Below are 25209 nucleotides of genomic sequence, written 5' to 3'. Positions count from 1 at the left end.
GTCATCATGTGTTTGCTCAAATGGTCATACTCAGCCATTGGGTGCCTCTGAAAGCCAGCTTCTCTGTCCACTGGCAAGCCACCAGTATTCTTTGAACACTTGCATACTTAGAGACCCATCTTGTGTGTTCTCTGCTTCAGCCCTGGGATCAGCCATTTTCCATAGATTCCTTTGATGGAGATTGGTATTTAAAAACAGGGTGCTAAAAATACTCATTGCTTTTGGGTGTCACTTTGTCACTTGCTCCCAGGCCCTCCTGTACACAAAACTATATATATACTATACATAGATTTTGTGTGCACAAATGAGAAATATACATACATACCTACACATACAAACCATGAGTTCATACTAATGTAATTTCAATTTACAACCACCAGGTTCATTCAAGCCTCCCCTCTTTCCGTATTTTTAACGCTTTCCTGGACAGTGAAAAACCTGACTCCCATGTACCTCAATATATTGACTTATTTGTTCAAGTCCTCCCCCACCCCAATGCCCTGTGTAACCATTCTGATCCCCAAAAGGCTACCCTCCCTGCATGAAGCCCAAGCCCTGCTGGACTGCCTTTGTTCCACTTACCTGTGGGCTTTAGTATATATATGTATGTTCTGCAGATATTTTTTAAAGCCATCTTACATGTATATATAAAAGTTGTATTATACATATTATAGTATATATATATTATATATACAATATACTTTATTTTTTTAGAGCACTTTTAGGTTCACAGCAAAATTGAGCAGAAGATTCAGAGATAACCCATATGCCTTCTGGCCCCATTGACTCACAGCCTTCTCGACTATCAACATCTAAGGACTTTTTGACAACAAGAAGGAAAGCTCTTCCAAAAAATTTAACTGAAAATTATAACTCTTTTAACAATCTGCCTTATGTGGCTTGACATGTTATATACTTCCACATAAATAGTACTGCTACTCGTAGGCAGCACAGGTTAAACTTAATTGATTCTGTTCACATAACTCTTTTTATATTGTGTGGAATTAAAGAAACAATAAAAACTATCCTCTTATGTTAAACTGTTGAGAAGGGGAATGAAGATTCACTCACCAGCAAGTATTTGTCAGGCATACCTTGGAACAGTGATAACACTCCATTTTACAAATGCGGAAGCCAGCCAATTTCAATCATTCTGCAATTCAAGCTACACCAGTGAACCACCAGCCCCACAGTTTTAGTCTTAGATTGTACCTTGTGGTTGTGTGCTCATTTCCACTTCTGTCCTTCGTTTTTCTGCCAGTAGTCATTTCTCACAGGATCAAACTTAATCAGAAACAAGATGAATTAACCCTGCAAAATAGGTAATGTCACAGAGTAAGTCTGGGTTCAGACAGCATTTTCTGTCTCTACGTTCATTGTAAAGGTTCTGTATAATAGGAAAATATGCATCTATGCATCTTTTTTTTTTTTAAGAGAGCAAGCGAGGGGGGCAGGGATGAGGCACAGGGAGGAGAGACAGAATCTTAAACAGGCTCCATGCCCAGCGTGGACCCCGACGTGTGGGCTCAATCTCACAACCCGAGGTGAAATCAAGAATCAGACCCTTAACCGAGTCACCCAGGCGCCTCCAAAAATGTGCATCTTTTAAACAGGCTTTAGATATTACTGTTAAAGGGTACACTTCTGTCATTTCCAGAAAATACTACCTTTGAGAATAGGTTTTTGCCTTAGAGGAATTAAATTCTATTTTTCTTTGATTCTATTTAAATGGCATTAATAATTGTGTAAACGGACCATATCTGCAGGTTAGATACAATCTAGAAAAATGTTGGGATATCATGCTTACCCAGAAATGCCAGAGAACTAATATAGTAATCACTACTAATATAGTAATTCACTTGTTATAAAATAAAATGCATGAAATACTGATGCCACTGGGGAAAACAGTGACTAACAAACTTTTGCGAACTGTCGTCTTTCTACATCATGACAATTTTTAGGTTTCTAGGAAACAGTAGTAGGTCATAAGGATGGACATGGAAACCATGGTGTATGAAACATAACCCTGGGTCAAATCTGGCTCTGCCGCTTGCCATTTGACCTTCTGCCTCTATAATGAAAATGACTGTTGTGTGAAGTAAAAGAAGCTATGTAAATGGCCTAGAACATTGCCAGGCACTTTGGATGCACAATATATGTTTGTTTTAATAAGTGAGTGATCCAAAGATTACAGACTCAAATACCTATGAGGCTAGAAGTGTCCTTAGCAGGGCCTGTGGCCAACCTGAGAGTTCATGCCAGATTTATGTTCAAGAAGGGGGTCCATGCCTGCCATACTGGAATGGGAAGAAAGAAATAACAGTGTTGCCAAAGCCTCTAAATTTTTAAAAGAAGCTGGAAATCTGGAATTTACCTGCAATTTCCTGGTGTTTAAACAGGGGAAACTAATTAAAAATTTGGATTAGGAACTGTAGGCTAAACAAAACTCATATGCTAGATCTGACCTGTGGCCAGCCACTTTTTGGTCTCTGACTTTAGCCCAGGCTTATAAACCAAAAGAAGATAGAATATTGGAGGAGAATCTCCACTTTGGAAAAGTGGATTCAGGACTTTTGTCATCTAAGAGCTATGAGAAGAGGGGAAAGTGGAGATGCTGATTATAGATGCTAGAGAACAAACCTCTGAGGAGAAAATTAATGTCTAATTACATGCACTAATGTGAAATGTTTACCACTAAAGCCAAATTATCATGTAGCAAATTATGCATATGTAGCATTCAAATATGCATCACTGTGATACAGTTAACTTTGTGAATTTTATTTGATAACAGATATTCTATTCTGTCTGTATTATGTGACTGAAGAACTCCATCCATGACTGAAGCCAGCCTCATCACTTTGTAGTCAACCTGGAATCACTCTGGCCCATGCATGAGGCCCTCAGAGCCCTCCATAGAGGGCTAAAACCAAGCTAACATGATGATGCAAGAGGCAAAGTCATCACACCCCAAAGTAGCTTTTCCAACAATGCTGAAATTCCTATTAGAGTTTAGAGATAATTAAATGCTATTTTCCTTTAGAGTCAATTTGCTGAAGGAGATTTCTCAACATGTATAAAGACATACTGAGGGGCACCTGGGTGGCTCAGTTGGTTAAGGGTCTGCCTTTGGCTCAGGTCATGATCCCAGGGTCCTGGGATCCAGCCCCACGTCGGGCTCCCTGCTCAGTAGGGAGCCTGCTTCTCCCTCTCCCTCTGCCTGCCGTTCCCCCTGCTTGTGTTTGCTTGCACGCGCTCTCTGTCAAATAAATAAAATCTTTTTAAAAAAGACATACTGAGAAAATAAGGGTGTAACTAGGTTGAAAGGGAAAGGAGGAGAAATAACATGGGATGGGAGATACTGAGAAATCCTTGGCAGGAAGTGGCATGATTGTATTTTGTGAAGATCATTCTAGCGTCTTGAAGAAAGAAACACAGTGGTACAAGAAGCAGAGACAAAGTCAGAAGATAAATGCAGTGTCCAGATAAGAAATTATGAAAAGGGGTGCCTGGGTGGCTCAGCCGGTTAAGCATCTGACTCTTGATCTCAGCTCAGGTCTTGATCTCTGCGTGGGGAGTTCAAGTCCCACATTGGGCTCCAAGCAAAGCTTGGAGCCTATTTAGAAAAAAAAACATTATGAAGGGAGAGTGACAGCCTCATGGCAGCGTAATAGGTCCCTACCAAAACTGAATCATGAACAAACAGAAAATGTGAACAGACTGATAATAAGGGGACCAAATCCATAATCAAAAAACTACCCTTCATCCAAAAAAAAAAAAAAAAAAAAAAAGCCCAGGACGAGATTGTTTCACAGGTGAATTCTATCAGACGTTTTAAGAAATAATATCCCTCTCAAACTTTGCCAAAGAACTGAAAAGGGAACACTCCCAAACTCAATTCATGAGGACAACATTGGCCTGATACCAAAGCCATACAAGGACTCTACTGGGAAAGAAAACTACAGGCCAAAATCCCTAATAAATAGAGATGCAAAAAATCACAACAAAACATTATCAAACTGAACTCAGCAGCACATCAAAGGGATCGTACACCATGAACAAAAGGAATTTATTCCTGGGATACAAGCATGGTTCAACATATACAAATCAAAAAATGTGATATGCCACATAGATGGCAGAAAACTTTTGACAGAAGGGCAATATCCTCTTATGATTAAAAAAAAAAAAACGCTCAACAATTTGGGTATAAAAGAAACATGCTTCAACATAATAAAGGCCATACATGACAAGTACACAACTAACATCATAATCAACTAAGCTTTCATATACTTGTTATTTTCCCTTAAAGTCAATGTACCTAGGGAGATTTCTCAACCTTTACGTAAATATGCTGCCAGGATGAGGGCTGTACATAACTTAGATGAAAAGTTGAAAGCTTTTCCTCTAAGATCAGGAACAATCAGGGGTGCGTACTCTCACCAGTCTTACTTAGTATAGTACTGGAATTTCCTGGCCAGAACAAAAAGAAAAAAAAAAAAAAGCATCCAAATCAGAAAGGAAGAAGTAAAATTGTCTTTGTCTGCAGATGATATAATCTTATATATATAAAATCCTAAAACTCCAAAAAACTGTTAGAACTAATAATAAATGAATTCAGTAAAGTTGAGAGATACAAAATTGGCGTAGAGAAATATGTTGCTTTTCTATACAGTGATAATAACGAGCAGAAAGAGAAATTAGGAAAACAATCCCATTTACAATTGCATCAAAAAGAATAAAATACCTAGGAGTAAATTTAACCAAGGAGGTGAAAGACCTGTACTCTGAAAACTATAAAACACTGATGAAAGAAATTGAAGATGACACAAATGAAAATATATACCAATATACCATGCTCCTGCTCTGGAAGAATTAATATTGTTAAGATGGCCATACCATCCAAAGCAGTCTATAGATTCAGTGCAGTCCCTGTCAAAATATCGATAGGGGCATCTGGGTGGCTCAGTTGGTTACGCGTCCGACTCAGGTTATGGTCTCATGGGTTGTGAGATAGAGCCCCGTGTTTGGCTCCCCACTCAGTGGGGAGTCTGCTTGAGATTCTCTCCCTCTGTCCCTCCCCCTACACATGTGCACTCTCTTGTTCTCTTTCCCAAATAATCTTAAAAAAAAACAAAAAACCAATAGCATTTTTCACAGAACAAGAACAAAGAATCCTAACATTTGTCTGAAACTACAAAAGACCCTTGAGTAGCCAAAACAATCCTGAAAAAGAGTAACAAAGCTGGAGTTATCACAATTCCAGATTTTAAACTATACTACAAAGCTGCAGTAATCAAAATAGTATGGTACTGGCACAAAAACAGAAACATAGCTCAATTGAAGAGAACAGAGAGCCCAGAAATAGAGCCACACTTATATGGTCAATTAATCTATGACAAAGGAGGCAATAATACACAATGGGGAAAAGACAGTCTCCCCAATAAATGGTGTTAGAAAAACTGCACTACAATTAGAAAAATAAAACAATCACTCTCTTATACCATATACAAAAGTAAACTCAAAGTGGATTAAAGACCTAAACACAGGAGCTAACACCATAAAAAGCTTAAAAGAAAACATAAGCAGTAAACTCTTGGACCTCAGTCTTAGCAATATTTTTTGGTTCTCTCTCCTCTGGATTAAGAGAAGTAATGGGGGATCAGAAAGTACAGCATAGGGAATAGAGTCAATAATACTAGAATAACTGTTTGATGAAAAATGGTAACTATCATGGTGAGCATTTCAAAATATATATAAATATTGAATCACTATGTTGTACACCTCAAACTAATACAATATTACATGTCAACTATATTCAATTAAAAATTTGTTTTCAGTTGCAGGATAGGAAATCAACATACACAAATCAGTAGTTTCTATATACTAAAAATCAAATATCTAAAAAAGAAAAAACATTCTCCTTTACAAGTGCATCAAGATCAATAAAAGACAAAGGAATAAATGTAACCATGGAGGTGTAATATCCAGACATTGAAAACTAAAAAACTATGATCAAAGAAACTTAAGGAGAAATAAATGCATGAAAAGATAATCTGTGTTCATGGACTGAAAGAATTAATGTTGTTAGAATGTCCATACTACTCAAAGCCACCCATAGAGTCAACAAAATCTCTATCAAAATTCCAGTGACAATTTTCACAGAAATAGAGAAAGCAATTCCAAAATTTCCATGGAACCTCTAAAGACACCTAACAGCCAAAGCAATCCTGAGAAAGAAGACTAAGCTGCAGACATCCCACTTCCTGATTTCAAACTCTACTACAAAGCTATAGTAATCAAAATGGCATGGTACTGGCATAAAAATAGATATGATGACCAATGGAACTAAATTAAGAGCCTAGGTATACACCCTCATATATACAGTCAGCTAATATTTGACAAGGGAGTCAAGAATATTCGGTAAGGAAAAAAAATCTTTTCAAAATGGTGCTAGAAAAACCTGGGTAACAATTTTCAGGATAATGAAATCAAACACTGATTTTACATAACTCATAAAAATTACCTCAAAATGGATTAAAGACTTAAATATAAGACCTGGAAATGTAAAACTCCTAGAAAAAAACCACAGGGATAAAAACTCTTGATGATGGTCTTGGCAACAATGTTTTGGATAGGATAGATACCAAAGTGGAAGCAACAAAAGCAAAAGTTAGTAAGGACCTGAAACTAAAAACTTCTATACAGCAAAAGAAACAACAAAATGAAAAGGCAACCTACTAAATGGGAGAAAATCTTTGCAAATCATATATCTCATAAGGAGTTAATATTCAAAATACGTTAAGAACTCACAACTCAATAGCAAAAGCCAATCTAATTAAAAGATGCACAGAGGATCTGAATAGTTTGTTCCAAAGAAGACATACCAAATGGCCAAGAGATAAATGAACAGGTGCTCAACATCAATGATCATCAGGGAAACGCAAATCAAAACCACAAGGAGATTGATATCACCTCAGGGAATGTAAATTGGTGCAGCTGTGGAAAAGAGTATGAAGTTCCCTCAAAAAATTAAAAATAGAACTTCCACATGATCCAGTAATTCCACCACTGGGTATTTATCCAAAGGAAATGAAATTACTATCTCAAAAAGGTATTTGCATTCCCATGTTCACTGCAGCATTATTTTCAATAGTCAACACATAAAAACCACCCAAGTGTCCATAAATTGGATGAATGGATAAAGATGTGGGGTGTGTGTGTGTGTGTGTGTGTGTGTGTGTGTGTGTGTGTGTGTGTGTATTATTCAGCTGTGAAAAAGAAAGAGATCCTATCATTTGCAACAACATCAATGAACCTCGAGGGCATTACGTTAAGTGAAATAAGAGTGAAACGAGGATGGTATGATCCGCTAATATGTAGCATCTTAAAACAAACAAACTCAGAGATACACAGAACAGATTGGTGGTTCAGGGGTTGGGGGCTGTAGGTGAGCAAAATGGGTAAATGTGGTTAAAAGGTACAAACTTCCAGCTCTAAGTTCTGGGGATGTACAGTCTTGAGTACAACATGATGCCTATAGCTAACAATACTATATTATATATTTGAAGGTTGCTAAGAGAGTAGATCTTAAAAGTTCTCATCACAAGAAAAAAACTATGTGTGATGACAGATGTTAACTAAACTTATTGTGGTGGTCATTTTGCAGGGTATACATATATCAAATCGTTATGTTGTACTTATAAAACTAATACACTGCTATATGTCATTTTAAAAAACTTATGTAGAAGTGAAGGGAAGTAGTCTAGATGGCTTGAAGGTTCTTTTCACAGTCTGACTGCTGCTCAACTCTCTCATCTCCTGGACCATCACCTTCTCAAGACCAAGATACCTTCCCAGCCACTGCTATTTCCCAGCATGGGGAATGGTCCCTTCTATCATCACACTCTTCTATGAGGACATTCTGTCCCTTTCTTCACTTGCTTCACTCCAACTTATTCTTCAAGACTTGCTCTTAGTTCCTCTAGGAAGTTACCCCTAGCCATGCTGAGTCAGATGATTCTCTCCTGTAATACTCTGGCAACCATAACTAAACTTTTTCTTCCTTCCCTCACTGGACTATAATCTTTTAATTACCTTTCTTCCATAAGAGACTATGAGCTTTGCAGTTGTACGAAGAATACCTTATTTTTTTCTGTGTCCTCACTTACTAGTGCAGGGGCTGAAACAGACTCAACCTTGGTTTGCTGAACTAAAGGGGAAGGAGAAATTATTGACTAAAAAAATACAGTTGATTTCTAACTTAATTAAAATATTTACAGCTTAAGTGACTGATGAAAACAGTTTTCTGACTATATTTCTTAGTGGGATATATTCAACAACAAAAGAAAGCAAATAAATATTTGGCTTCAGTAGCAGTGTCGTAATTCTCAAAGCATTTTGCATATTGTAGGACAGAGTGAATAAATAAATATATTGATGCCACTGAGAAACAGGATTCTCACTGTAGGAGTAGGAAGATGTAAATATGAATGGGAGGTAGGGAAAATCAAATGTTATTAAATCTCAACTGGGCATGAACTCATGGTCTTTAAAATATAGTTTTTAGTAACAATGAGCACACCTAGCTCTTCAATCTTGGCTTCTGAGGCTGACACCTTAAATGAAAAGAAACAGGGCTCCTTGTATAAGTAACTAGTTCCAGATCTACAACAATAAAATAGAAAGCGAGCCTAGAACATAAGCCTAATGGGGCAAGTCAAAAGGATACAGCTTAACGGGGCTCCTACAGAACAAATTTGGGGCAATTTGATCATCAAATGGAATAATGATGTTAATATGCTGAATAAAAAAAGGCCCAAGAGCCAACAGTGATTACAAGAGGGCAGAGAATGAGAAAAAGAAAACAATTCTTCACAAAAGAGTACCAGCTAATAAACTTATAAATGTAGAAAGGGGAATCAAATTAGAAACGCGTCATTTCATGAACTCTAGTGTAGTAATGTACTCAGGCAAAAATCCTCACTGATGCCGAAACCACTGAAAGGTTGGGGAAAAGGATCCCCTCATGGCCACAGAACATCACTCTAGAGATTACTTCAAAATACAATGGGAAATCTTTATCTTCCAGTGGAGGTCTGTCGTCACTTATAAAAAGTGCTTACAGGTAGCATCATGTTAGGACAGACTGAAATGATGGGACTGCTGATGTGATGCAGTAAGCACACATTATATATAATATATATCATAAGGATCTATACCATCAAAATTAAAAGTCTACCTTTTTCCAGAAGTGTCCAAGTTGAATTATGAGAAACAATCAGAAAAACGGTGAACATAAAATATTTATGCAAGACACCAGGTCTGATCTCTTCATATATGTTTTATGTCTTGGGGCGCATGGGTGGCTCAATCGGCTAAGTGTCCAACTCTTGAGATCAGCTCAGGTCTTGATCTCAGGGTCATGAATTCAGGCCCCATGATAGGCTCCACACTGGGCGTGGAGCCTAACTAACTAACTAACTAAATAAATAAATAAATAAATGTTTTATGTAATGAAAAACAAATAAAAGCAGGGGTAGACTAAATTAGAGCACATTAAAATAGACAAAATGCAATGCGTGAACTCTGATCTAATTTAAAAAACAAGTCATTTTTGAGATAAGAGAAATTTAAATATGGACTATATATTCACGATATTGCATATGACATTGGGATTACATAGAAAAATGTTATTCTTGTAAAGCCATTCAAATGGAAAGGGGAAAAAAAAAGAGAGACAAAGGGAGGCCACCTTGTAAAATATTAACAATTGGTGAAACTAAGATAGATGGTTGTTCATTGTACTTTTCCATATGTCAGAAATTTTCAAATAAAAGTTGGTAAAATATTTCTTAAGTTTCTACGGTTTTGGTTTGCCATCATTTCTCCTTTCACATTTTACCTTGATTCTTTCTTTTGCAGCTAAGTTCCTGCGTTTCGGTGACAATTCTGCCCACACTAATTGACCACCAGTTTAAGAATTATTTAGGCAATTACATAATATCCAGAAGAGGGCAGCAGAGTAAAACTTTTCTTTAATTAAAGGATGATCTCGGTGTGCTAAAATCTGCCAATTATCTGAAAATCAGACTTTACCTCACCTCTCTCTCGTGAATAAAGCAGCTGTGTCAGCGTTCCTCTTAGAAAATTGAAAAACTCAAAAGGCAATCACTGAAACTTCTATTTTTCCTATCTAAAATCTAGACTCAATGTTTATCATCTGATAGGACATTCCTATTGTCCCATCCCCTCTGACAGTTATAACCAAGGAGAGGCTGTATCAAGACACGTGATAACTTTTTCTCTGGTCTACTGTTCTGAAAATCACCCTGCTCCTAGCTGGCCATCCACACTCCTAGCTAGCCATTGACGCTCCCACTCATCCATCCACTATTCATCTACCCACCCACCTACCCCCCATCTGTCTTGGCAACCACTAATCCTTTAAGCTTCCTAAACTATTTCTACATGCTAGTGCTCTGGAACCTTCAATGATTTCCAATGGTATGATTCTACTCTGCCTGAAAACTTTATTTCCTACTACTCCTAATGTAGATTTTTGCTTTACTCAGATATTTTTGTTCTGTGAACCCGTTGTGTTCAATACCATCTCTGTACCTTTGCTCATGCCCGTGGTTCTCAAACTTCTTGGTCTCATAATTTGGTCTAAGAGGCAGCTGAGAACCAACTGCACTGAATCTTCTAGTTGATATTCAAAGCTGCTGCAACCGTGTACTACAGAATTCTATGGGGCATCATTCACAGTATTGTCCTAATAGGTCTGTGTATTTATTACTTTCCACTAGATGGCAGTAAAGTGTCTGGAGGAAGTGGTGACTTTTGCTAATTTAAAGACTAACAGAGATCATTTTTTTTCTTCTCCCTTTTATGCAATATTTTAGGTCCCACAGCACAAAATAACTTCCAAGTACTTTGTGACTAATTTTTTCAATATGCAATATACCGCTGTAATTCAAAGAACTCAATATCCAATGAAATGCCTTACCACATACTTTCCTACTCAAAATTTTGCACCACAATATGCGGTTCTAACACTCGATTCTAAAACATTTTTGTCTTCAGACTCCATTACACCTTTGAAGATTATCAAGAGTCCCAAGGAGCTTTTGTTTATATGGGATATATCTACTGATATTTCCTATATCATATGAAAACTAATGCTTTAAGGTATTTACCTATTAATTCATTAAAAATAAAAACTCAGAATCTATTACATCTTAATACAGATGACATACCTTTAAGAAAAACAGCTAATTCCCACCCTCCTCCCAGGTAGTGAGAAGAACGGCATTTTTTATATTTTTGCACAAGAATTATATTTCCAGCTTAATAAAAGAACTGGATTCTTTTTTTTTTTAATTTTATTTATTTACTTGACAGAGAAAAAGAGCAAGAGAGAGAAAGAATGTGGGTGAGAGACAGAGTGCACACAAGCAGGGGGAGAAGCAGAGGGAGAGGCAGGTTCCCCGCCGAGCATGACCCCAAGGCAGGGTTCAATCCGAGGACCCCAGGATCATGACCTGAGCCAAAGGCAGACATTTAACTGACTGAGCCACCCAGGTGCCCCAAGAACTGGATTCTTGAGACAGGGGAAGATGGCAGAATAGGAGGACACTAGGTTCACCTCGCCCCATGAATCCAACTAGGTAACTATCAAGTCATCCTAAATATGCTAGAAATCGACCTTTAGGCTGGCAAAACAAACTCCACAACTAAAGGCAGAGGCCACAGTGAAGAAGGTAGGAAGTGCAGAGACGCAGTTTGGGAGAGAAACAGATTGTGGCCACTGCAGTGGGGAGGGAGCCATGGCTGCAGAGAAGGACTAGAGACAAGCTAACACACAGGGGAGGGCAAGGGGAAAATGAATCTCCATAGCAACTGGCTTAGAAAACAGGAGAGCCTGATTTCTTGAGCTCTTCGAACCAGCCAGGCTTAAAGCCTGGAGTTCTAAAGGTCAGCATGCTTGGCTCTAGGAGAGCTCAGGAGGACATTGGGGCTGCTCTAAGAGAAAAGGCAGGTCAAACACCCTGCACACTTATAGCATGGAAACAATGATCTGAGAGCCCCTGGGGCACACATGGTGAGGTTAGTTGCTCATCTCAGAGCATATCACAGAGAGTCAGCGTTCATGGTGAGATTCCTGGAAGAAAAGAATTCACAGGCACCGTTTCCTGTCCTGCCCCTCAGCATAAGCACAGGGCCACCTGCAGTAACCAGCACAGACACCTGCTACCTAACTTACACCAAGCCCTGCACTCTCACACTCTGGTGGAGCCGCCCCTCCCAGTCACACCTGGTGGAGCCGCCCCTCCTCAGTCCCAACGCAGCGGGCCCTTCCCCCAGAAGACTGGCCCAAACCCATGCTCACACCTCCTCTCTTAATGTGGGAGTTTTGGGGACCCTCAGTTCTGGTGGCAGTGGTACAGCACCAACAGGTCTCATTTCACAAGCAGACCAGAGCACACCTACTTGAGACAGGGGAAGATGGCCAAGTAGTTCAGGCCACGTACCAAAGGCTACCCACAAGAGGCAAACAGAGCCTCTGCAGACGACTGACCTGAAGGATAAAGCAGCCAGGACACAAAAGCAGAGTGCACGCAGCACACAAAGGATTATTCTCAGTAGCACCAGGCCCTAGGGAACAGGTGACATTACACTGCAGGGACCTCTTCTTCATAAAGCCATTACTCTCAAAAACAGGAGATGTAGCTGACTTTCCCAACACAAAGAAACAGGCACAGAGACTTAGACAAAATGAGAAGACAGAGGAATTTGTCCCAAATGAAAGAACAGAACAAGGCCACACCAGGGATCTAAGTGAAAAAGAGATAAGTAACAATGCCTCATGGAGAATTTAAAGCAATGATCATAAGGATACTCCCTGGGCTTGAGAAAAGAGTGGAGTACATTAGTGAGACTATTAACACAGAGATAAGGAATAACAAAGAAGAGATAAAGGGCTCAATAAACAAAATAAGAAACACGCTTGATAGAATAAACAGCAGGCTGGAAGAAGCAGAGGAATGAATTAGTGACCTGGAAGAAAGAGTAATAAAAGTAATCAAGCTGAACAAAAGAGAGACAAAAGAATTAACCAAAATGAAAACAGACTTAAGGAACTCAGTGACTCCATCAAACATCGCACATTCGTATTACAAGAGTCCTCGAAGAAGAAAGAGAAAATGGGGCAGAGAATTTATTTTAAAGAATAAAAGCTGAAAACTTACCTAACATGGGAAAGGAAATAGATATCTAGATGCAGGAGTCACAGAGAACCACCAACAAAATCAACAAAAGCAGATCTACATCAAGACAGGTTGTAATGAAAATGGCAAAATATAGTGATAATGAAAAAATATTAAAAGCAGCAAGACATGGGGCACCTGGGTGGCTCAGTCGGTTAAGCATCTGACTCTTGATTTTGGCTCAGGTCATAATATCAGGGTCCTGGGATCAAGCTCCGCATCAGGCTCACACACTCAGCAAGGAGTCTGCTTCTCTGCCTCTCCCTCTCCCTCTGCCCTGCCCCACATGTGCACACACATGCCCTTTCTCTTTCTCTCTCTCTGAAATGAATAAATAAGTCTTTAAAAAGAAATAGCAGTGGGATGCCCCCGGGTGGCTCAGCTGGTTAAGCATCTGCCTTCAGTGCACGTCACAATCCCAAGGTCCTGGAATCAAGTCCCACATCGGGCTCCCTGCTCAGCAGGAGCCTCCTTCTGCCTCTCCCCACTGCTCATGTTCTCCCTCTCTAATAAATAAATAAAATCTTTAAATGAATAAATAAAGCGGTGAGACAAAAGAAGATAGTTACCTACAAGGAAACCCTGTATGGCTACTGGCAGATTTTTCAGCAGAAACTTTCCAAGCCAGAAAGGAGTGGCATGATATATTCAAAGTGCTGAATGGGACGGGCATCTGGCTGGCTCAGTAGGTAGAGCATGCAGCTCTTGATCTCAGGGTCATGAGTCTGAGCCCCACATTGGGTGCAGAAATTACACACACACACACACAAAAAAAAAGCAAAGTGCTGACTGGTAAAAACCTGCACCTTGGAATAATCTATCCATTTCCCTCCCCAGACCCTCAGTATAAACTAACATCAGTAAGCAAAGCTTACTCCAGCAAAGCTATCATTCAAAATAGAAGAAGAGAGAGAGTTTCCCCAAACAAACAAAAACTAAAGGAATTCATGACCACTAAACCAGCCCTGCAAGAAGTACTAAAGGGGACTCTGAATGGAAAGGAAAGACCACAAATGATAGTACAGAAGTAGGAAACACAAAAGCAGTAAAAATTAATATTTCTATCAAGTATCAATCAAGGAACTCACAAAATAAAAGGATATAAAATATACCTTACAGCATACACCTAAAACATAGGGAGGATCCATACTTGGATGATATTGATGATGAGATGGACACAGATATAGAAGCAGCTTATGAAAAGCTTTGTTTGGAATCAGAGCATAAGCAAAAACAGTAAAGTTAAATTTCAACATATCAGTTTTATAAATCAGTTTAGGTTATGGTGCTTTAGAACACAGGAAAACAAGAAAATGTGTCACACTTACATCAAATTAACGATGTTGAGTTATGTTACTATCTGCCAAAATAAACTTTATTCCCTATAACTTAAAATGTGTGTGTGTGTGTGTGTGTGTGTGTGTGTGTGTGTGTGTGTACAGTTAATTCCACTGTTTTGGCTGCAATAAAATTGATTTTGAAAAAAAAAATCCTAGGCTTGCCTCATCATTCAAACATGGCTAGATAACTAATGAATCATTCTGAAAACCTAAGAAATTGATCTGAGGACTGACAGAACAAACTACACAAGTAGGCAAAGGAGGCCATACTGCGGAAGGTGGAAGGTAGGAGGTGCAGAGACGAGATTTTGGACAGAAAAGGATTGTGGGTGTTGCAGAGGAGAGGCAATGCTGATCATCGAGAGAGGCAAGAGAGAGAAAGAGAGGAGTGCACAGGGGTCACACAAGGAAAAATTTCCCCAAGCCATTCACTGGGTAATGAGAAGGGCTGATTATCTGAGTTTTGACAACCAACGGAACTCAAAGACTGGAGTTTTAGAGGTCCACACCATGGCTGATGTGGAGCCCAGTGGGCCCTGAAGGCTCCTGTGAAGGAGGGCAGAGAGCCCAGTAGTGGACAGCACGATCTGAGGATCTCCTGGAACACACTGGAAGAGATGGTTCCCCCTCCTTGGAGCACATCTGGAAGAGGTGGCATTGCCTCACCAAGGACAAAAGAGCCCACAGACACCATTACCCTCCCCTGATTCTCAGCATAGGTGCAGAGACACCTACTAACCTGGGTGGCTAACCTGGACACTGGCTTTTTGCTGCACTCTACTCCAAACTCTAAGCTCCTGGGCTTTGATATGACTGCCCTTCTGGGACAAACCTGCACCAGCCCCAGAAGAGTGAGACCCTCCCCAGAGCTCCAGTTCAGGTTTGCCACATACTCCCTAAAGTTGGGAGTTTTAAAACTCAGCTGGCCTCCCTGGGATAGAACATGGGCGCACTGTGCTGCAGGGGAGGCAGACAGCCCAGACACAGGGTGAAGGCAGGGATCTGAGGGAAGCCTGGGACAATGAGGGGAGATTGTTCACTCTTCTGTGAGGGCTTCCTGGACACTGGTGGGCATAAACTCCCCTCTTCGTGGATAAGGGAGAGAGGGCTGGCGTCATTTCCCTCCCCAGTCCCTCAGTATAAACTAACATCAGTAAGCAGCACAGCACCAACAGTGGAGGCATAAACCGCTTACACCAAGCCCTACCTCCTGCACTCTGCATGTGCTTCCTTACTAGGGCAAGTGTACATGAGAACCAGAGCAGCATGCCCCTCCCCCAGAAGACCAGCACAAACCCCCCTCACTCACCAAGTCTACTACCATAGAGTGCTGCAAAGCTTCACCTCTAATGAAAATAGAATCAGATCTCTTTTAACAAGCAGACCAGAGCATGCCTACTTAAAAGTGACCACACTCTGACCAAGGTACAATCACTCCCCACTGCAGGCAAGGAGAAGTTCTGCAGAGGACTGACCAAAGGGAAGGGGCAGCCAAAACACAGCAGCAGAATGCACACAGCATATACCAGACACACCTCCTGAATTGCCAGGCCCTAGACAGTTTATGACCTTTTCTTTTCTTTTTTTTTTTTTTTTAAATATTTTATTTATTTATGTGACAGAGAGACAGCCAGCAAGAGAGGGAACACAGCAGGCGAGTGAGAGAGGAAGAAGCAGGCTCCCAGCAGAGGAGCCTGATGTGGGACTCGATCCCGGAACGCCGAGATCACGCCCTGAGCCTCAGGCAGACGCTTTAATGACTGCGCTACCCAGGCGCCCCATGACCTTTTCTTAATAAAGCCATTACTCTCAGGAGCAGGAAACATAACAGGCTTTCCTAACATACACAAAAAGACAAAGACCTATACAAAAATGATAAGATGGAGGAATTCATCCCAAAGAAAGAAAGGTCATGGCCAGGGATCTAACTGAAATAAGTAATAAATAGTATGCATGATCCAGAATTTAAAACAACAATCATAAGGATACTAGTTGGACTTAAGAGAAGCACAGAGGACACTAGGGAGTCCCTTACCATAGAAATAAAAGACCTAAAAACTAGTTAGGCAGATAAATAAATAAATAAATAAATAAATAAATAAATAAATAAAATTTTTTAAAATGCTGTAACTGAGATGCAAAAACCAACTGAATGTAATGATCACAAGAATGGAAAAAGCAGAAGAATGAATAAGTAATGTAGAAAATAAAATTATTGAAAATAATGAAGATGAAAAGAAGAGGGAAAGAAAAATATTGGCTCACAAACGTAGACTTAAGGAAATCAGTGACTCCATAAAGTGTAATAACATTCATATCATAGGAGTCCCAGAAGAAGAAAAGAGGGAAAAGGGGGCAAAAGGTTTACTTGAGGAAATTACAGCTGAAAACTTCCCTAATCTGGGGAAGGACACACATATCCAAATCCAGGAGGCACAGAGAACTACCATCAAAATCAACAAAAGCAGGCCAACACCAAGACATTATAGTAGTAAAATTTGCAAAATACAGAGATAAGGAAAAAAAATCCTAAATGCAACAAGGGAAAAGAAATCCCTACTTACAAGGGAAAACAAGTAAGGTTAGCAACAGATCTCTCCACAGAAACTTAGCAAGCCAGAAGAGAGTGGCAGGATATATTCAACGTACTGAATGGAAAAAATATGCCCCCCAAAATACTCTATGCAGCAAGGCTGTCATTCAGAATAGAAGAAGAGAAAAAGAGTTTCCCACACAAACAAAACTAAAGAAGTTGGTAACCACTAACCCAGCCCTGCAAGAAATAGTAAAGGGGACTCTGAGTGGGAAAGGAAGACCAAAAGCAACAAAGACTAGAACGGAACAGAGAAAATCTTCAGAAACGACGACTTAACAAGTAATGCAATGGCACTGAATTCATATCTATCAATAATCATTCTACATGTAAATGGACTAAGTGCTCCAATCAGAAGACACAGGGTGTCAGAATGGATAAGAAACAAGACCCATCTATATGATGCCTATAAGAGATTCATTTTAAACCTAAAGACACCTGCAGATTGAAAGTGAGGGGATGGAGAAGCATTTATCATGCTAATGCACATCAATAGAAAGCCAGAGTAGCCATACTTATGTCAGACAAACTAGACTTTAAACCAAAGACTGTAACAAGAGATAAAGAACAGCACTATACCATAATAAAGGGATCTATCCAACAAGAAGATCTAACCATTGTAAATATTTATGTGCCCAACTTGGCAGCATCCAAATACATAAAACAGTTAATAACAAACAAAGGAACTCATTGATAGTAATACAATAATAGTAGGGGACTTTAACACCCCATTTACAGCAATGGATAGATCATCTAAGCAGAAAATCAACAGGGAAATAATGGCTTTGAATGACACTCTGGACCAGATGGATTTAACAGACATATTCAGAATATCTCATCCTAAAGCAGGAAATACACATTCTTCTTGAGTGCACATAGAGGCATTCTCCAGAATATTACATACTGGGCCACAAATCAGACCTCAACAAGTACAAAAAAACTGAGATTATACTGTGCATATTTTCTGACCACAATGCTATCAAACTTGAGGTCAATGACAAGAAAAAAATGTGGAAAGAACACAAATACACGGAGGTTAAAGAACATCCTGTATTCTTTAAGAATGAATGGGTCAACCAGGAAATTAAAGAAATTTTAAAAATAGATGGAACAAAGAGTAATGAAAAAAGGAGAGTCCAAAACTTTTGGGATGCAGCAAAAGCAGTCATAAGAGGTAAGTATATAGCAATCCAGGCCTACCTCAAGAAGCAAGAAAAATCTCAAATACACAACCTAACCTTATACCTACAGGAGCTAGAAAAAGAACAAATGAATCCTAAAGCCAGGAGAAGAAGGGAAATAATAAAGATTAGAAGATACAGAAACAAACAAACAAAAACGAATAGAACATATCAATAAAACCAGGAGCCGGTTCTTCAAACGAATCAATACGATAGCCAGACTTACCAAAGAGAAGAGAAAGGTGCCACATAGTTAAAACCATAAATGAAAGGGGAGAGATAACAACCAACACCACAGAAATACAATTACCAGAGAATATCATGAAAAATTATATGCCAATAAATTAGGCAGCCTGGAAGAAATGCATAAATTCCTAGAAACATATTAAATACCAAAAGTAATACTGGAAAAAACAGAAAACTTGAACAGATGTATAACCAGCAAAAAAATTGAATCAATAAGCAAAAGTCTCCCAACAAACAAAACTCCAGAAGAAGATGGCTTCCCAGGGGAATTCTACCAGACATTTAAAGAAGTGTTAATACCTATTTTTCCAAAATGTTCCAAAACTATAAATGAAAGGAAAACTTCCAAACTCATTCTATAAGTCAAGCATTGCCTTGATTCTAAGACCAAAGACCCCACTAAATAAGAGAATTACAGACCAATATCACTGATGAAAATGGATGCAAAAATTCTCAACAAAATACTAACAAATAGAATCCCGACAGTACATGAAAAGAATCATTCACCACAGTCAAGTGGGATTTATTCCTCAGCTGCAAGGTGGTTCAATATTTGCAAATCAACCAACATGATAAACCACATAAATAAAAGAAAGGATAAGAACCATATAGATGCAGAAAAAGCATTTGACAAAGTACAGCAACCATTCTTGATAAAAACCCTCAAAAAAGTAGAGATATAGGGAACATATCTCAACATCATAAAAACCATACATGAAAAACCCAGAACTAATATCATTCTCAATGGGGAAAAACAGAGCTTTTCCTCTACAGTCAGGAACAAGACAGGGATGTTCACTTTCACCACTGTTATTTAACACAGTACTGGAAGTCCTGGCCTCAGCAATCGGACAGCAAGAAGAAATATAAGGCATCTGAATTGACAAGGAAGAAGTCAAACCTTCATTATTTGCAGACAACATGATATTCTATGAAGAAAACCTGGAAGACTCTACCAAAAAATTGTCAGCACTGATGCAGACCACAAAGCTTTGAAACCGGAACTCAATCACAAGAGTAAATTTGGAGAAAACTCAAATACATGGAGGCTAAAGAACATCCTACTAAAGAATGAATGGGTCAACCAGGAAATTAAAAAAGAATTTTAAAAATTCATGGAAACAAATGAAAATGAACACACAACTGTTCAAAACCTTTGGGATGTACAAAAGGAGGTCATAAGAGGGAACAATATAACAATACAAGCCTTTCTCAAGAAAGAAGAAAGGTCTCAAATACACAACCTAACCTTATACCTAAAGGAGTTAGAAAAAGAACACCCAACAGGAGAAGAGAAATAATAAAGATTAGTGCAGAAATCAATGAAATAGAAACCAAAAGAACAGTAGAACAGATCAACAAAACTAGGATCTGGTTCTTTGTAAGAATTAGTAAGACAGATAAACCCCTGGGCAGACTTAGCAAAGAGAAAAGAGAAACAACTCAAATAAATAAAATCATGAATGTAAAAGGAGAGATCACAACCAACACCGAAGAAATACAAACAATTATAAGAACATATTATGAGTAACTATATGCCAACAAATTGGGCAATCTGGAAAAAACGGATGTATTCCTGGAAACTTATAAACTACCAAAACTGAAATAGAAAGAAATAGTAAACCTGAACAGACTGATAACCAGCAAGGAAATTGAAGCAGTAATCAAAACTCTCCCAACAAACGAGAGACCTGAGCCAGGTGGCTTCTCAGGGGAATTCTACCAAACATTTAAAGAAGAATTAATACCTATTCTGAAGCTGTTTCAAAAAAACAGAAATGGAAGGAACACTTCCAAACTCTTTTTATGAGGCCAGAATTACCTTGATCCCAAAACCAGACAAAGACCCCACCAAAAAGGAGAATTACAGACCAATATCCTTGATGAACAGGGATGCCAAATACTCACTAAGATCCAAGCCAATACGATCCAACAGCACACTGAAAAGATTATTCACCATGACCAGGTGGGGTTCATTCCTGGGATGCAAGCATAGTTCAACATCCACAAAATCAGTCAGTGCGGTACACATTACTATGAGAAAGGACAAGAACCATATGATCCTCTCAGTAGATGCAGAAAAAGCATTGGACAACGTACCACATCCGTTCTTGATTAAAACTCTTCATAGTGTAGGGACAGAGGAAACATACCTCAATATCATAAACTGCATATACGAAAAGCCCACAGTGAATATCATTCTCAATGGGGAAAAACTGAGAGCTTTTCCCCTAAGGTCAGGAACATGGCAGGGATATCCACTATCAGCACAGTTGTTCAACAGAGTACTAGAAGTCCTAGCCTCAGCAATCAGACAATACAAAGAAACAAAAGGCATCAGAATCAGCAAAGAAGAAGTCAAATGCTCACTCTTTGCAGATGACATGATACTCTATGTGGAAAACCCAAAAGACTCCACCTCTAAGTTGCCAGAACTCATACAGGAATTCAGCAAAGTGGCAGGATATAAAATCACTGCACAGAAATCAGCTGCATTTCTATACACTAACAATGAGACAGAAGAAAGAGAAATTAAGGAGTCGATCCCATTTACAATTGTACCCAAAACCATAAGATACTTAGGAATAAACCTAGTGAAAGAGGCAAAGGATCTGTACTCAGAAAACTACAGAACGCCCATGAAAGAAATTGAGGAAGACACAAAGAAATGGAAAAACATTCCATACTCATGGATTGGAAGAACAAATATTGTTAAAATGTCTATGCTACCCAAAGCAATCCACACATTCAGTGCAATCCCTATCAAAACACCATCAACTTTTTTCACAATGCTAGAACAAATAATCCTAAAATTTGTATGGAACCAAAAAGATCCCAAATAGTCAAAGGAATGTTGAAAAACAAAATCAAAGCTGGTGGCATCACAATCCCAGGCTTCAAGCTCTATTACAAAGCTGTAACCATCAGAACAGTATGGTACGGGCACAAAAACAGACACATAGATCCATGGAACAGAATAGAGAACCCAGAATGGATCCTCAACTTTATGGTTAACTGATCTTCAACAAAGCAGTAAAAAATATCCAATGGAAAAGACAGTCTCTTCAAAAAATGGTTGGGAAAATTGGACAGTCACATGCAGAAGAATGAAACTGGACATTTCCTTACACCATACACAAAAATAGACTCAAATTGGATGAAAGACCTAAATATGAGACAGGAATCCATCAAAATCCTAGAGGAGAACACAGGCCTCAACCACAGCAACTTCTTGCTAGACACATCTCCAAAGGCAAGGGAAACAAAGGTAAAAATGAACTACTGGGGCTTCATCAAGATAAAAAGCATTTGCAAAGGAAACAGTCGACAAAACCAAAAGACAACAGACAGAATGGGAGAAGATATTTACAAATATCTTATCAGATAAAAGGCTAGTATCCAAAATCTATAAAGAACTTATCAAACTCAATACCCAAAGAACAAATAATCCAATCAAGAAATGGGCAGAAGACAAGAACAGACATTTCTCCAAAGAGACATACAAATGGCCAACAGATACATGGAACAATGCTCAACATCATTTGGCATCAGGGAAATACAAATCAAAACCACAATGAGATATACCTCACACTGGTGAGCATGGCTAAAATTAACAAGTCAGGAAACAACAGATGTTGGCAAGCATGCAGAGAAAGGGGAACACTCTAACACTGTTGGTGGGAATGCAAACTGGTACAGCCACTCTGGAAAACAGTATGGAAGTTCCTCAAAAAGTCAAAAATAGCATTACCCTACAACCCAGCAATTGCACTACTAGGTATTTACCCCAAAGATACAAATGTAGTGATCCAAAGGGGCACCTGCACCCCAATATTTATAGCAGCAATGCCCACAACAGCCAAACTATGGAAAGAGCCTGATGTCCATCGACAGACGAATGAATAAAGCAGCTGTGGTATGTATGTATGTATGTATGTATGTATGTATGTATGTATGTATGTGTGTATATATATATATACACACACACAATTCTAAAATTTGTATAGAATCAAAAAAGACCCCAAAGAGCCAAAGGAATGTTGAAAAAGAAAAGCAAAGCTGGGAGCATCACAATTCCAGACTTTAAGCTGTATTACAAAGCTGTAATATCAAGACAGTATGGTACTGGTACAAAAAAAGACACAGAGATCAACACAACAGAACAGAAAATCAAGAAATGGACCCACAATTATGGTCAACTGATCTTCAACAAAGCAAGAAAGAATATCCAATGGAAAAAAGACAGTCTCTTCAACAAATAGTGTTGGGAAATTTGGACAGCCACATGCAGAATGAAACTGGACCACTTTATTACACCATAGCAAAAAAAAAAAAAAAAAAAAGGATTCAAGACCTAAATGTGAGACAGGAAACCATCAAAATCCTAGAGGGGGGGTGCCTGGGTGGCATAGTCGTTAAGCGTCTGCCTTCGGCTCAGGGCGTGATCCCAGCATTCTGGGATCGAGCCCCACATCAGGCTCCTCCGCTAGGAGCCTGCTTCTTCCTCTCCCACTCCCCCTGCTTGTGTTCCCTCTCTCGCTGGCTGTCTCTACCTCTGTCAAATAAATAAATAAAATCTTAAAAAAAAAAATCCTAGAGGAGAACAAAGGCAGCAACCACTTTGACCTCGGCCACAGCAACTTCTTACTAGCTATGTCTCCAGAGGCAAGGGAAACAGAAGCAAAAATGAATTACCAGGACTTCATGAAGATAAAAAGCTTCTGCACAGTGAAGGAAACAATCAATGAAATTAAAAAATAAAAGTGTTAGTATCCAAAACCTATAAAGAGCTTACCAAACTCAACACCCAAAAAACCACATAATTCAGTAAAGAATTGGGCAGAAGACATGAACCGACATTTCTCCAAAGACATACAGATGGCTAAAAGACACATGAAAAGATGCTCAACATCACTCATGATTAGGGAAAAACAAATCAAAACTACAATGAGATATCACCTCACACCTATAGGAATGTCTAAAATGAACAACACAGGAAACAACAGATGTTGTCAAAGATGCAGAGAAAGGGGAACCCTCTTACACTATTGGTGGGAATGCAAACTGGTGCACTCTGGAAAACAGTATGCAGGTCCATCAAAAAGTTAAAAATAGAACTACCCTACAATCCAGCAATTGGACCACTAGATATTTACCCAAAAGATACAAAAATACTGATTTGAAGGGACACATGCATCCCAATGTTTATAGCAGCATTATCAACAATAGCCAAATTATGGGAAAAGCCCAAATGCCCATTGATGGATGAATGGATAAAGAAGTTGTATGTATGTATACACATACACATACACATACACACACACACACACACACGAATATTACTCAGCCATAAAAAAGAATGAAATCTTGCCATTTGCATCAATGTGGGTGGAGGTAGAGTGTATTATGGTAAGTGAAACAGTTAGTCAGAGAAAGAAATCCGTCATATGATTTCATCCATGTGTTTTGTAAACAGAACAGATGAACATAGGGAGAAAAAAAGAGAGGCAAACCATAAAACAGACTCTTGGGGCATGGCTCAGTCAGTTAAGCACTGGATTCTTGGTTTCAGCTCAGGGTCGTGAGATTGAGCCCCACGTTGGAATCTGTGCTCAGCACAGAGCCTGCTTAAGATTCTTTTCCCCCTCTCTCTCCCTCCCCCCTGCATCTCTCCCCTCATTCTCGCTCTCTTTTTCTCTATTTCTAGGATAAATAAATAAATAAAATCTTAAAACAAAAACAAAAAACCAGACTCTTACCTACAGAGAACAAACTGAGGGTTAGTGGAGGGGAGATGGGCAGGGGGATGGGCTAAACAGGTGACAGTTATTAAGAAGAACATGTGTTGTGATGAGCACTGGATGTTTTACGTAAGTGATGAATCACTACATTCTACTCCTGAAAATAACATTCCACTATATGTTAACTAACTGGAATTTAAATAAAAGCATGAAACAAACAAAAAGAAAAAGAAAAAGAAAGAAAGAAAGGTCTAAAATCAGTGACGTAAGGTTCTAATTATGAAGCTCAAAAAAGAGTAAAACCAAAGAAAGTAGAATGTATAAAATACAGAACAGAAATTAACAAAATAGAAAATAGACAAACAGAAGAGGAAATTAATAAAGCCAAAAACTCGGTGCGCCTGGGTGGCACAGCGGTTAAGCGTCTGCCTTCGGCTCAGGGCGTGATCCCAGCGTTATGGGATCGAGCCCCACATCAGGCTCCTCCACTATGAGCCTGCTTCTTCCTCTCCCACTCCCCCTGCTTGTGTTCCCTCTCTCTCTGGCTGTCTCTATCTCTGTCAAATAAATAAATAAAATCTTTTTTAAAAAAATAAATAAATAAAGCCAAAAACTCTTTCTTTGAAAAAAAAAAAAAAAGATTACTCCAGTTACAATGAGAAAGGAAACACAAACCACCAAAATCAGAAATGAAAATGGGTTTCTCACTATAGATCATATAGACATTAAAGGGACAATATGACTATATTTGTGAAACCTTTATGCCAAGCAACTTGCCAGATTAAATGAACAAATTCCATGAAAAATATCTTATCAAACTTGAAAGAAGATGAAACAGAAATTTTC

General features: G+C 38.9%; 1 long non-coding RNA gene across 3 annotated transcripts in view; it reads right to left on the bottom strand.

The window, feature by feature from the left end:
• LOC123790181 (uncharacterized) overlaps positions 1-25209 on the bottom strand; it is a 66024-nt gene that overhangs the window by 28954 nt on the left and 11861 nt on the right. For all 3 annotated transcript variants that reach the window (XR_015724522.1, XR_015724521.1, XR_015724523.1), the window contains exon 2: positions 1213-1311. This is a non-coding gene — a long non-coding RNA (uncharacterized LOC123790181). The remainder of the gene's footprint in view (positions 1-1212; positions 1312-25209) is intronic.

The sequence above is a fragment of the Ursus americanus genome, chromosome 5, assembly GCF_024610735.1.
Source record: "Ursus americanus isolate L20-20 chromosome 5, mUrsAme1.1.p, whole genome shotgun sequence".
In the NCBI taxonomy this organism is placed as follows: domain Eukaryota; kingdom Metazoa; phylum Chordata; class Mammalia; order Carnivora; family Ursidae; genus Ursus; species Ursus americanus.
Note: the sequence above shows the minus strand (reverse complement) of the source record. Positions and strands in the feature narration are given on the sequence as shown.